Consider the following 14888-nt stretch of genomic DNA (forward strand, 5'->3'; position numbering starts at 1 on the left):
GACACGTGTCATCCAGTTAGGTGTCGCGTCACAGTGTAAAAATTAGGATAACGTTTGCCCCCTAAGTCTGCGTGAGACCTTCGTGGTCGCATGTGAACTTCATTCGACTAGGAAGTTGTCCGGATGGGTGACGTGTGTCCTAGTTGTTGAAGTTAATTTGGCGTGACTTGATTGAGAGTCTATTCGGTGTCTGGGGCATTAAATGCCTTTTGAAAGGTCTACCTCGAGTCACGCACTGACAGTTGAGTGATACTGTCTGTGTGATGCCTATACTTCATAATGAGTACTTAACGTACATGTTTGGGAGGAAAAGTGGTAATAGTCTTTCCTTCTTTTTTAAAGTGGAATCATCATTCCATTTTATTTTTGTTGACTTCGCTTTTAGTCAACTATAATGAGTCTTAATTAAAGCGATAAGATTAAACAAATAATATAAAGCAAAGAATAAGTAAAGAAAACACCAGAGTTTATGGAGGTTCGACCCTGTGATAGTGGTAATAGCCTACTTCGCTTTCAGTTGTATTAACTTATGAGATAAAAAAATGAAGTATTCCTTCTCGAAAGCTCTTACAAAGATCTTTGAGTAATTTACTCTTAGATCGTGATTTCACTCTTGAGTGTTCTCTCTGATTAATTTCGTGTTACTTAATAGTGAGATGAGACAACTATTTATAGGGGCTACTTACATAAGAATGGTTTCCCTTAATCTATAAGAAATAAAATAGAAAATTAGCATGTTTTTATAATTACAATGAAGAAATTGAGAAATCTAGGTTGATTGTCTTTATTCTTTGAAGGTACAAAATTATCCTACAAAAGTAGGGATTGCTTTGTGACATGCAAGTTTGGAGATAGTATCGATCACTTCTGAAATTGTTAACTCATATCCCCTAGCCGGTGCATGCGAGTTGATCACACGGTCGAGTTGGTCGGATGTCCACCAATGACTCTGATTGGACATCATGCCATGCACGTATGTCTTGGATCTCTACATCAATTTTTATGGGTTGCTAGAAGTAAAATTATTTGCCCAAATTGAGAAATATAAGACACGTGTCATCCAGTCAAGTGTCACGTCACAGTGTAAAAATTAGGATAATATTTGCCCCTAAGTCTGTGTGGAATTTTTGGCAAGAATTGGAAGAAATGAAACATAGGAATAAAAATTAAATTTAAAATGTATAAAATAAAATTGATAACTAAAAAATTATTAAATTTTTTATCATTTTGTATTGGGGTGGCCTTTTTTTTCAAAGTGGAATAATCATTCTATTCTATTTATGTTGACCTCGCTTTTAGCCAACGATATTGAATCTTAATTAAAGCAATAAGATTAAACAAATAATAGAAAGCGAAGAGTAATAAGTAAAGAAAATACTAGAGTTTATAAAAGTTCGGCCCCGTGATAGTGGTAATAGTCTACTTCCCTTCAATTGTATTAACTTGTGAGATAAAAGAATGAAGTATTCCTTCTCGAAAGCTCTTACAAAGATCTCTCAATAATTTACTCTTAGATCGTGATTTCACTCTTGAGTGTTCTCTTTGATTAATTTTGTGTCCCTAAATACTAAGATGAGACCACTATTTATACGAGCTACTTACATAAGAATGATTTCTCTTAATCTGTAAGAAATAAAATAGGAAATAAGCATGTTTCCATAATTACAATGAAAAAATTAGAAAATATAGGTTGATTGCCTTTATTCTCTGAAGGTACGAAATAATCTCACAAAAGTAAGGATTGCTTCGTGACATGCAAGTTTAGAGATAGTATCGATCACTTCTGAAATTGACAACTCACATCTCCTAGTCGATGCATGCAAGTTATATAAGAATATTTTATTTAAGGAAATATATTTCTATTTAAAGAAATAAATTTCTATTTAAGGAAATAAATAAATAATTGATTTTCTGATAAATGAATATTTTATATTCATTGAATCTGGACAAAATCAATTATGTAATATTCTATATATGGTCAGATTTCTATATTCATTACCTGATTTGATTTCCTGAATTAATTGTCAAAATATTCTGACAATTAATGTGGCGCAGATACTGATGGAGTATCTCACCTATAAATATAGGGTCTCGGTCCCCGAGCTCCTCACTCATTCTGTTCATAACAACAAATTCCATCTAAAGAGAGTTGAGAGAGCGAGGAAGCCCGATTACCCAGATCAACCAGTTTCCTTTGCAGATCAAAGCTTATGTGGGTTTGAAGCTCAAGAATCAATGACTGGAGGTATTTCGATCCTTAAGTTATATAGTGTATATGTTTATTTATTCCGCATGTTATATACACATACATATATTTCAGTTTATACATATAAATGTCTAACAAGTTAATCACACGATCGAGTTGTTCGGATGTCCACCAATGACTCTGCTCGAACATCTTACCATGCATGTATCTTGGATCTCCACATCAATCTTTATGGGTTGCTAGGAGTAAAACCATCCACCCAGGTTAAACAATATAAGACAATAATTGTTTAATTGTTGAAATTTAAGAATAATTATATTATGAAATTTAACAAGTAATAAATTTCAAATCATGAATTAAGAAGAAGTCTTAATAACATGATCAAGGATAATGGAGTACTATAGTTGTCTAATTGAGTAGGAGTATTAAATATGCTTTGAGTATATTAAAATAACTATTCTAGTGGTGAAACTATTTATAACACATTATTAGAATTTAAGATTAAGGAGATAATTAATAAAAGAATATATATTGGAGCATCGTTTATGAAATGAGAAATAAATATTTTTATTAATGAAGTAATCTTAAATATTAGAATCACTTGATATTATCAGTGATCTAAACAAGATAGGATGTAAATTGAAATCATTTATTTTAATATCTGACATGATTAATCATGGGATTTAACAAATTTATTAATTATCATAATTAATAGAATTAATTAGATATGACTAATATAAAGTTCAAGATTAATTAATTTAAAGATAATTATTTTGAATAAATAAATATTTAATATTTAAGAATATTAAATGATTAATCAGAAGATGAACCTGAAAAAAATAAAAGAATAAATAAGCAAAATACACAAATCAAATTCTGTGTATTTGTCCAATAATAATGTGGTGGTATCCAGGATCTATAACTATTCATGTGGAGAGTCTCATTCACAAGACTTAGCCTGAATAATGAGAAATAACATCTATAAGTTGTCTTGATGCTCAAGTTTTGTAACTTTATAAATATATGTTTTGTGTGTAGAGAAAAATAGTGAGTTGTGAAAAGAGAAGTGTGTATGAGTTTGTTGTGTGGTGAGAGTGAGGAGGAAGTAAAATGGTGTATTGGGATTTGGGTGAGGAGATTGAGATAGAAAACATATATAATTTTGAAGTAATAAGTAAAATATATCTCTCTTTGTGGGTTTGGTAGTTTTACCAAACTGGGTAAATTGTTTTGCTTCATTTCTTTATTTCGTTGCGCTTGAAGGTTATCGTTTTTCCAACAATTCCAAACACACGAGCTCGTAGGTTCTTTGGTGTTTTGCTCGCATATTGGGCCTTGGGGCCTATAATCGCGGTTAGATAATTAATAGATGCAATTACCCTGATCACGTATTTAGGCATTCAGGCGTTGACAGCTTAGAACTTGCGAGTTCCTAATGGGTTGTTTAATACATTAGTCTCGGACTAAGCATATGTAAAGATGCGGTATTTATGTGTCACGTGAGATATATACTTATTAATCGCATATAATCAGTATATGCGCGACTAATATTAACTTTTCTCAATCCTGCTTTTTATCAACTATGCAGTATAGTGTGTGATTAGACATTGTCTCGGTCACACTTTCTCGCAAGTTTATGTCATATGAGGTTAGATTTATTGGAGCCATCTATTGGTATGTCATCCTTTTTCATCATAAATTAAGTCTACATGTTAACTTTCTACGAGACTGTACTCATATTTAGAGACAAAAATCACACTATAACACTTTCATTATATCTGCAAGAATTTAGGTTTCATAAGCAAACAACCGAAAAATCCATGACAATATTAGCTTAAACCAAAGAATATTTGAATTCTTTGATCAATCACTATATTTTTCTATTATTATCGTACTGAGATAAATCAACTTAGGTTTGATCCTTTGCAAGAAATTATATTATAAAAACTTTTCTTTGGTAAGAAATATATGACAAACTTAAAATCAAAGATACCAAACACAATAAATAGAGATAAAAAAGAGTAGGACAAACTAAGACAATAATTTAAAAAATCATCACATTTCCCTTACAAGATCCTTGACATTGATCTTGACATCGTTAGTCTATTTTTGAGTTCCTTCCATTTAAACTTCTTCATATGGAGATCATATTAGAATATTTCTAATTAAGGAAATAAAATAATATTATTGATTCTGATAAATGAATATTTTATATTCATTGAATCTGGACAGAATCAATTACGTAATATTCTATATATGGTCAGATTTCTATATTCATTACCTGATTTGATTTCCTGAATTAATTGTCAAAATATTCTGACAATTAATGTGGCGCAGATACTGATGGAGTATCTCACCTATAAATATAGGGTCTCGGTCCCCGAGCTCCTCACTCATTCTGTTCATAACAGCAAAATCCATCTAAAGAGAGTTGAGAGAGCGAGGAAGCCCGATTACCCATGGTAGTCAATTTCCTTTGCAGATCAAAGCTTATGTGGGTTTGAAGCTCAAGATTCAATGGCTGGAGGTATTTCGATCCTTAAATTATAGTGCATATATGATTTATTAATTTCGCACTTTATTCATAATCATGTATGTTTCAGTTTATACATATAAATGTCTAACAGTTGGTATCAGAGCGGTTTTTATCTCTGCCTTGATTTTAGTTTGAGTTTCATATATATATATATATACTCGTATATACAGTGTTTATATATATATATTTAATTCAGTGTTGATATATATATTTATTTTCGTTTGTGTATATATTTATATATTCATATTCATTCAATCCCAATTATATATATACATATATATTTTCATACATATATACTTGTTTATTCATTCAGTTCATATATATATATATATTCATATACATATATATATATTTTTTCTTCATTTCATTACGTATATATGTTGTATATATATATTATTTATATATCTAAATGCTATATACAAATATATACATATATACATTTCATGTTTATATATATACATACAGTATTTTTATTTTTCTGTATATATATGTATATATATTTATATATATATTGTATATGTATTAATACATTCATATATTAATATAGATTGTTCTAAGCATGAAAATCCACTTTGAAAAAACAAAGAAATCTCAAAATTATTTTTCAGAAAATTTTGGTGATTTTTAAAGTCTTTGTTTTATGTATTTTCGATGCATAAAATCTATATGAATGTCTTAATTTTGCATTTAGATTCATTTGGAATTGATTTCATGATTTTTGGAAGTTTAAGGAAATTTTATTATGTCGTTTATGGCAGTGTATTTTTCAAAAAAAAAAAAAAAAAAAAAAGGAAAAAAAATTTCGATTTTTTTTATATATTTTTTATTTATTTGGAAATATAAATTATTCTCCTATTGTTAATTTAGTCAATAAATTACATTCATTAATTTCCATTTTTAATTTAATACATATATTTAGAATTAATATGTTATTTAGTATAAACTGAAAATGGAAATTTGTTTTAATATGGTAATTAATTACATGATTTATTTAGGCATGTAATAATTGTGCAATTTGTATAATTGTGCATTTAATTATTTATTACCAAATTTATGTAATTTATTGTTTAAATTAATAAAATTTGAAAAATCTGCCATTAAGTATAGTCTTTAATTTTGCATTTAATTCATTCCATATAATTAATTGTACTAATTTGTATAATTACCTTATTTATACAAATTAATTATTAGTATAAATATTTAAGATATTATATGGTCATAAATGCATAATTAATTATATATTATGGAATTAAGCATTTAATTTATTATCATACAATAATTGTATTAATTTGTATTTATTTAGCAAATTTATGTTTAATGCAATTAATTTAGATTTGTATGATTTAAATGCTATACATAAATTCCTTTTATAGTGCTAGATATATTTAGAAATATTCAAACATTAAGATAGGTTGAATATTTTATATAGCACATTAAGTTTCATAAAACTTCATAAAATATTCATAAAACTTCCTAAAATGAATAAAATATGAATAAAATGTAAGTAATTTTGTGGTTTGACATAAGAAAACATGAATTTGGGACAAATGCTCATATCTAGAACGGTTTTTAATGATCTTCGGACGACCACACTAGGAGCATTAATCTCAGTGATTGTCTACTATGTTAATAACGAAATTACTTTTAGGTAGAGCCCAATACCTAATGTCAAAGTGAAAATATAATTTTATATAATTAGGGAGTAGCCACAGCATCCTTATTTGTATAAAATTATATGTTAATTAAAATTCACCTTAATGGACATAACTTGTAATTAATTATATAGGTATAATAATTTTACCCCACAGGGATTTTATTATATTTGTATAATTAATTAGGATAATATGTTAAATTAAATTCTCTTAATTTACCCCACAGGGAGTTATGGGGATTTAATTTAATAGTGTTATCACAAATTTAATTAAAGATAGATAATAAACCTTCATTTTCCAAAACTAATTGTTTAATTAAATCTATCATAAAGTTCATCTAATTTTATTAAATTTAAAATTTAGCCCACAGGCAATTTTGGATTTAGTAAAATTTTAATCTTCAGTTTATACTTTGGTGTCTAGTGAACCACATAATTTTAAATAATTAGGGAGTAGCCACAGCATCCTTAATTATATAAAATTATATATATTAAGTGGATTAAGATCACATAATGGACATGAATTATGTGAACATAATAATCTTACCCTACAGGGATTTTATTATATTCACATGATTAATATGTTAAATTAAATTCTCTTAATTTATCCCACAGAAATTATGTAGATTTAATTTAATAATTTTATCATAAAGTATAAAATTTTGAAACATTTATAAATAATTAAGTGTTTCATACCTTTCATTAAGATAGAAATATTAAACTTTAAGTTTTTCATAAATTGTGTAAATCTATCATAATCTACATCTAAATCTAATCTTATTAAATTAAAAATTTAGCCCACAGGCAATTTTTGTTTAATAAGATTTCATATTTAAGCATGTTTATTCATTGGTAAAAACATGATTCATTTAAACCTCAAAACTATATATGTAATTTTATTACATCACTATTCATAAATTTCTTCCATACTAGTAGAAAATTTCTTCCATAACAGTAGAAATTTTCAAAATTTATTCTGATAATTTCATCTAGCATATACAGTTTTTACTGTATAATTAAGAAAAATAAATCACACTTTATTATCACCAATAAATTTTAATTTATTGTGTATGAATTCATTCTAATATAGTTAATGTGATTATTAACACATAGTGGATTATTTTAGATTGTTATTCCACATTCATAATTTCTTGCAAGGTTTACAAATAAACCTAAGAAAGTCAGTAACTGTGAGCAAATCTTATCCACATACAAGATAACTTCTCACATTTAGAAGTTTAAGGAACAAGCAATATAGTAGTGACTTTGTTTTAAAATTGGCAAAGATCTTTATGTTCCAAGATTCTATTGAAACTTGATTTAGACACATTTAGAGGTCTTTACTACAAATGATGTCACTCATAAAGATATGCAAGTTCAATCTGACAATAAGAAATGTGTTATTAATAAGAATTCTTCTACATTATAGCACCAAAAATTATGGAACATATCTCCATAAATAGAATAAATGTTAGTAAATGGTGGGGATCTTCATTACACTTGATTTTACTAACTTTATTTAGAACTTGTGTGAATTTCATCAAGAATATGTATTCCAACAAGTCAAAATCGGTGCATACTAGAATTCTATCATATTAGAAATCATACAAGTCAATTAATTTTGAAGACATGGACTCAAATTTTGCATCTCTTTTTTAACGATTACTCACATAAATAATTTTTCTACAAAAGTATGGATTTATATGTTTCAAAGACATTTAAATCTTAAGTAGAGAAATGGTGCATTTTGCATATTAAGATAGTGAGATCAAATATAAAATGGAGAATACTACATCAAAATTCGTGAGTATGGATAAACTCCCAGTGTATTTGTAAAGTTTCTTTAAAAGCATGGGTTCATTGCCCGATACATATGCTTGGTACACCCAAATTATAGTGTGTAACAGATTTAAGAAACTGAGCATTTTTTGGACATGGGGTGGAGCCTACATAGCAAACTCCAATCTTTCCTAAATCTTTGTCTATTGATACTCAACAATGGGGTGTACATATCGAATCGTGTTCTAACCAAAGTTGTTTCTCAAACATATTTTGAGTTGTGATAAGGTTGAAAACCGACTTGATGACATGTACACATTTTATAAATACCCATATATAGTTAGAGTACAATTGTCAAAGAAAAGATCTGGGCCCTAAACCATAAATGAGCATATTTCATTTGAAAAGCTATAAGGTTTAAGGGTTACATATTTTATTATCCATCTCACAACACTAGAATTGTGGAATTAAGAATTGACTTGATCGGGGAGTGATCAATCTAGGAACCTAGTTTCCGAGAAAGATCATTCATATTTTCTCAAACTTCCACCTCAAGTGTTAGATTAATTATGATTCACAACATCCCTTAAGATTAATGGTTATTGAGAATTCATAACTAATCATTAATAATATACAAGTCATTGGTAAAATTCTAATAAGTTATGTTATTTAGTAATTGCTTACAATTTCTAAAATAACATGTTATTGAACCATTTGCTCTTTTAAGAGTTTGTTGGTCCATCCTTAAGATGACTTATTAGAACAGTAAGATCAATGTTTTCTAGTGATTACATTTTGTACAATAAGAGTTCAACTACAATATTAATTTGAGACACAAATTAAATTATAGAATGATAAAGAATTGAAGTTGTAGTACAATATGTCATGAATGAAGAAATGAATATCTTAAATAGCAATAAAGTTTATCTTTAGTAAAGTTGTCTAATGGGATGGAGAACATTAATTAAGCATAGGTTTTTTCACCAATAATATTCATTAGGCAACATTGAGAAACATAAAGATATAAAAGAATATTCATTGCTAAGAAATTCATTTTGAACTAAGAATCAATAACAAATGAGATTTACATTCTCACTTGTTTTTATAAAAGATTCTATTATAGACCTTGGCATTTGTTGCTTGTTTCAATTCATTAATCAATTCCAAACAGTGAACTAGAGAAGAAGGTATACAGCTGCCATAAAGATTTTTCTCTAATAGTGGTGAACATATGCAAGCTTAAGATGTCTACCTATAGATTAAAACAAACATCTCACAAATTGGTATTATATCATCTTTTCCTTTAGGTTTGAAAAGAGAATTATGGAAATAATTATATACCAGAAAGTTAGTGGGAGTAATATTTGTTTTATACGTCGACAATATGTTACTTGCAAATGATGATAAAAGTTTTCTATATAAGTTGAAATCATTCATATCTTAAATTATTATTTTGAGATAAGGAATATAAATAATATATATAATTTTAATTAGAGAGTAGCCACAGCATCTCTGATTAAATAAAATTATGTATTATTCATCAGATATAACTTTTATCTTTAAGTGTGATAAATTCAACTCGAACCAGCATCAGAAAAATGATCTGAAGTGAGAATAAATTAAGAACATTCATTTGCTTCTATTTTAGAAGCCTAATGTATGCCTAAGAGTTTGAATAAGACTTTGCATTACATTTGTTTCAGGATCGTTAAGTAGTATCAGAATAACTAAAGTTAAGACCACTTTATTTTTCATACAAAGTGATGAGGTATCTTTAAGATACTAAAAATTATATTCATGCATATTTTAAGATGAATTGACCATCTGGAAATATAGTTAACCAATTAGATTCTAACATACTTCACTGGTTGTATTTATTCACGTAAATCCATATTTTATTACGTCCTTAAGATTACCAGTAAGTTATATTGTAGAGAATCTTGATTGTTATTTCCACTATAGAAGTCAGATTCATTTATTGTTTTGAGGATACATCTCGTATGATGTATTATAGAGTTTCATAGTAGGCCTAGAGTTCAGAATTACAGTTTCATTAGGCCATTAAGAAAATTTTGCGATAAATTCAGCTACAATATTTATGGCTAATAACTCTAAGAGTACTGGTCGAAGCTAGCATATCGACATTAAGTATTTAGCCATAAAAAGGCGTGATAAGTGGTCATTAATCACGCAAACTGAATTGGGTGATCGCATAGATCCTTGACTAAAGGCATGCCGCAACACAAATTCAAGGATCATAAAGTAAATATGGGATTCAGTTAACCCATATGCAGTTTTTTTTATTTGTACAACCAAAAATTATTTAATGAAACTCTAATTTCGATATTTTCTCATATTTATGTGCACCTTAATTTCATCTGAGAAAATTATCGTAAGAGGACCTGAATAAACATAAGGGTTAGGGTTTATTCACTTAAGTACATTGTCACATAAAGTACATTGTTATATAATAAAGATATCGTAATACATGGAAGATAATACTCGACTTATAATGAGGACATGTCGCTATGATTCGTATGTTTATTATATAATGAGGAACGTTTGGGTTTGAATGTTTTAGTTTAAATGCTGACCAAGTGGGAGAATATTAGAATATTTCTAATTAAGGAAATAAAATAATATTATTGATTCTGATAAATGAATATTTTATATTCATTGAATCTGGACAGAATCAATTACGTAATATTCTATATATGGTCAGATTTCTATATTCATTACCTGATTTGATTTCCTGAATTAATTGTCAAAATATTCTGACAATTAATGTGGCGCAGATACTGATGGAGTATCTCACCTATAAATATAGGGTCTCGGTCCCCGAGCTCCTCACTCATTCTGTTCATAACAGCAAAATCCATCTAAAGAGAGTTGAGAGAGCGAGGAAGCCCGATTACCCATGGTAGTCAATTTCCTTTGCAGATCAAAGCTTATGTGGGTTTGAAGCTCAAGATTCAATGGCTGGAGGTATTTCGATCCTTAAATTATAGTGCATATATGATTTATTAATTCCGCACTTTATTCATAATCATGTATGTTTCAGTTTATACATATAAATGTCTAACAGATCACACTACTATAAAAATGCCTTTTAATGACCCGTTTTGAGAGTGTCTAAAGTATTTTAGTAATATTTTAATGCGTGTCACTAATGCAGGTGTCAGGAAATATACTTTTTAGAGTTACAAAATGTGTGTCACTATATCTTTTTTTTTTATTTCATATATATAGTAACTGAAAAGGTGTGTCACTATATCATTTTTTATTTTATTTTTAATTTAATTTTTCATTTCATATATGCATTAACTCAAAATGACCGTCAGTATTAATGTATAGATATATTTTTTATATTTTTTATTTTAAAAATATTAAATAATATTTTAATTGTTTTTTTAATAAAATTGATTCACTAATCAATAATTTCTAATAATCATGCTAAACCCAAAGTTTACAAATGAATAACTTTTTTTATACCAATAATAATTTTTTTCATATACAAAATTGAAAATGCACATTTTAAACCCAACACAAACAAAATCAATACTAATTATATCAATAATTTCTCAAAGATAATACAACTCCAACTCGATACATCATACATTTTTGAAAAAGAATATCATTTACAGTTAAACAAGGCTCATTTACAACATACATTTTTGAAAAAAAAATCAATTACAATAAACAAAATCACACATAGAATGAAGAACAACCTAGATCAACCACATACCCAAAACTCGATCAAACACAAAGCCATGTCGAACATAGCCCTTTCCGTCCACCTGCACACACACAGAAATAGAGAGATATAAACAAAGAAGCGATGGAGAAGACCATCAACGAGGACCATTCGAGAGAGAGAGAGAGAGAGAGAGAGAGAGAGAGAGAGAGAGAGAGAGAGAGAGAGAGAGAGAGAGAGAGAGAGAGAGAGAGAGAGAGAGAGAGAGAGAGAGAGAGAGAGAGAGAGGGTGTTGGGCGTCGCTGGAGATGGGACCTTCAATGCGCAAAAACAAAGAGAGGGAGAGACGACCAAGAAAGAGGGTCGGGGTGTTGGGTTCTCAAACTGGAGGAAGGTGACGGTCGTCGAGGTTCTTGGATTGGAGGAAGGTGACGGTCGGGGTTCTCAGACTAGAGGGGGCTTTGGGGTTCGAACTGGAGGGGGCTTGGGGTTCGAATTGGAGGGGGCTTGGGGTTCTGGTTCGCACGAAGTAGAGAGGGGGAGAGAGAGTACTGGTAGCTAGGTTAGAATTTTTAGGGTTTTAATTAGAAAGAGATGAATTTATACTCATCTATTTTTTTAATATAATTATTTATTTATATTTATTTTTATGGAAATTAGTTTTTTTTTATTATCACATTTTTTATTCCTTTAGTGACGTGCAAAATGTGTGGGTATATGTGTACCTACTCTCATAGTGCGTCACTATATCTTAATATTAAATTTAATTATTTATAATAAATTTAAACGTATGATATAGTGACACGCTAAGTGGGGATATATTTTTCCTGCAGTCTCTCCTAGCGTGACTCTATAGGTTAGTTTTTTTAATAAAAAGAAAAATAAATAAAAAAAATATTATTTTTTAGTGACACTTCAAATTTTTAGTGACCCACATTATAGGAGACTAATATTGAAAATTTAAAGTCTAATTATGTGTGTCACTAAAAATTATTCATAACTATTTAGTGACCCACACAAAATGTAAAATGCGGGTCACTAAATAGTGTCACTAAAATACCAAATCGTAATAGTGTTCATATAATAAACTATTTTAATTTTGTGAGTTTATATAATTAATAATAGTATTTTTTTTTATTAAAGTAATTAATTGTATATAATAATTGTCATAATTTAGTAAAATAATGAGAATAATTTATTACATAAGAAATGATGTAATCAACTATTATACTAAAACGTGATTGAGATTAAAATAAAAAATATGAGAAAAACCTGAAATAATAATAATAAAAAAAAGAATTATTACATTTAAAATATATATATACATAAAAAGAAAGGGCCCAACCGGGTTCGAACCGGTGACCTCTTGATCTGCAGTCAAATGCTCTACCACTGAGCTATGGACCCTATGTAACAAGATTGTCCTTTTTCTTACAATATATATCAAAAACTATTAGTTTTCTCTCGCCCAGGAAAAAGCTGTTTCATGGTCATTATGTTAGTAAGAGCTCCAACTCCATTAATTGCATTTGCATTCATGCAAAAGGCTCTTGACAAACTTGCCGCCTAGTCAGAAATTATACTAGTAATCACATCACATGCAAGATTACACTTTACACACCAGGGAACACTATCACAAAATATTATCTTTTTTCTCAAAATTTAATTCAACTAAAACGTAGCTATATATAAATAAATGTTCATCCAAATTTGACCATATAATAAACTTGTCAATTCAATTGTTACGTGATGCCCTAAATTAAAAAAGACACAAGCTCATTAATGTAAGAAAAATGATTACATGCAGGGATCAACGTTAACATCATATATATTATTAAGCCAAAAGATTGAATGGGAACCGACCACGAATTGAGCCGTGAAGACTGCATTGGATCGCTTAAATAGTATTCTTACCAGCCTCTTTGAATTACAACTTGGAAAATGACAGTAACAACGATATCACCATCACAAATGTGATCTCCACTGCAAATAATGCCAATGCTATTGTCGTCTTAAGCTTGAACAAGACTTTACGCGAAAATTAAATTAGACATTTTTAACAATATTATTAATTTTATGGAGATTTATTGCAATTTTATTTTCAGACATTTAATTTTAAATTCTTATTATTAAGATTTTTAATTTTTATATTAATTTTATATTATTCTTCACATGTTAATTGTTTTTTTTTTCATGAATGAATTTTAATTCATTTATAAAAATCTTTTACAAAAAATAAATCAACATCATAAAAATAATCAAAATAAAATAGGTATAATTATTAGAAACTATTATAATATTATTTAAATTTATTTATGTATAAGAAAATTTATTTATGACATTATTAATTATTAATTAATAGTTTTAAAATTTTAGATTAAAATTAATCAAATTGTAATGTTGATATTTAGTAGTGAATATTGATATTGAAATTAATTAAATGAAGTTTTTTTTCCTAATAATCTATGAAATATATTTTTTAGTGTATATGTATCACCCGTATCATTACAAGAAAAATGTATACTACCCTTAAAATGTATGCCTTAAATTTTGTGAGCCCTTAGACGATTGCCTAAGTTGCCTTATGTTTAAGCTGACTCTAGTTGTCGTTAACAGAACAATCCATGTTATTGCGTACTAAAGAGTTATCCACTGAATCACAATTCCCTCATGTAATCGAAATGTGAGTCATAATCCGCTTACAGGGCCGGTCCTGAGGGTAAGCAAGCCAGGCATGCGCCTTGGCTCCCGAATGCTTAGAGTCCTAAAATTGTGAAAAAAATATTATTATTATTATATAAATAAAATATTAAATAATAAGAATATATATTAAATATTATTTGGTGTAGTGGTAAAGAGTCTTATTTTACGCTAAGAGGTAAGAGATCGGTTCTTAATCTCTACTTTTCAAGACTAATTTTATGTAAAGTATTGCTTAATATAGATAATGACCACAAGACTTTTAATTTTTTTTATTAGAAAAAAGTTATTTTTTACCTAAAAAATCATTAATTCAATGTGA

General features: G+C 28.2%; 1 non-coding gene across 1 annotated transcript; it reads right to left on the reverse strand.

Moving 5' to 3' along the window:
* Nucleotides 1-13201: 13201 nt before the first annotated feature.
* Nucleotides 13202-13273, reverse strand: TRNAC-GCA (transfer RNA cysteine (anticodon GCA)). The gene has a single exon. It is a non-coding gene; the product is annotated as a tRNA-Cys (tRNA).
* Between the last annotated feature and the right edge of the window lie 1615 nt (nt 13274-14888).

This window comes from Cannabis sativa, chromosome 2 (genome assembly GCF_029168945.1).
Source record: "Cannabis sativa cultivar Pink pepper isolate KNU-18-1 chromosome 2, ASM2916894v1, whole genome shotgun sequence".
NCBI lineage: Eukaryota > Viridiplantae > Streptophyta > Magnoliopsida > Rosales > Cannabaceae > Cannabis > Cannabis sativa.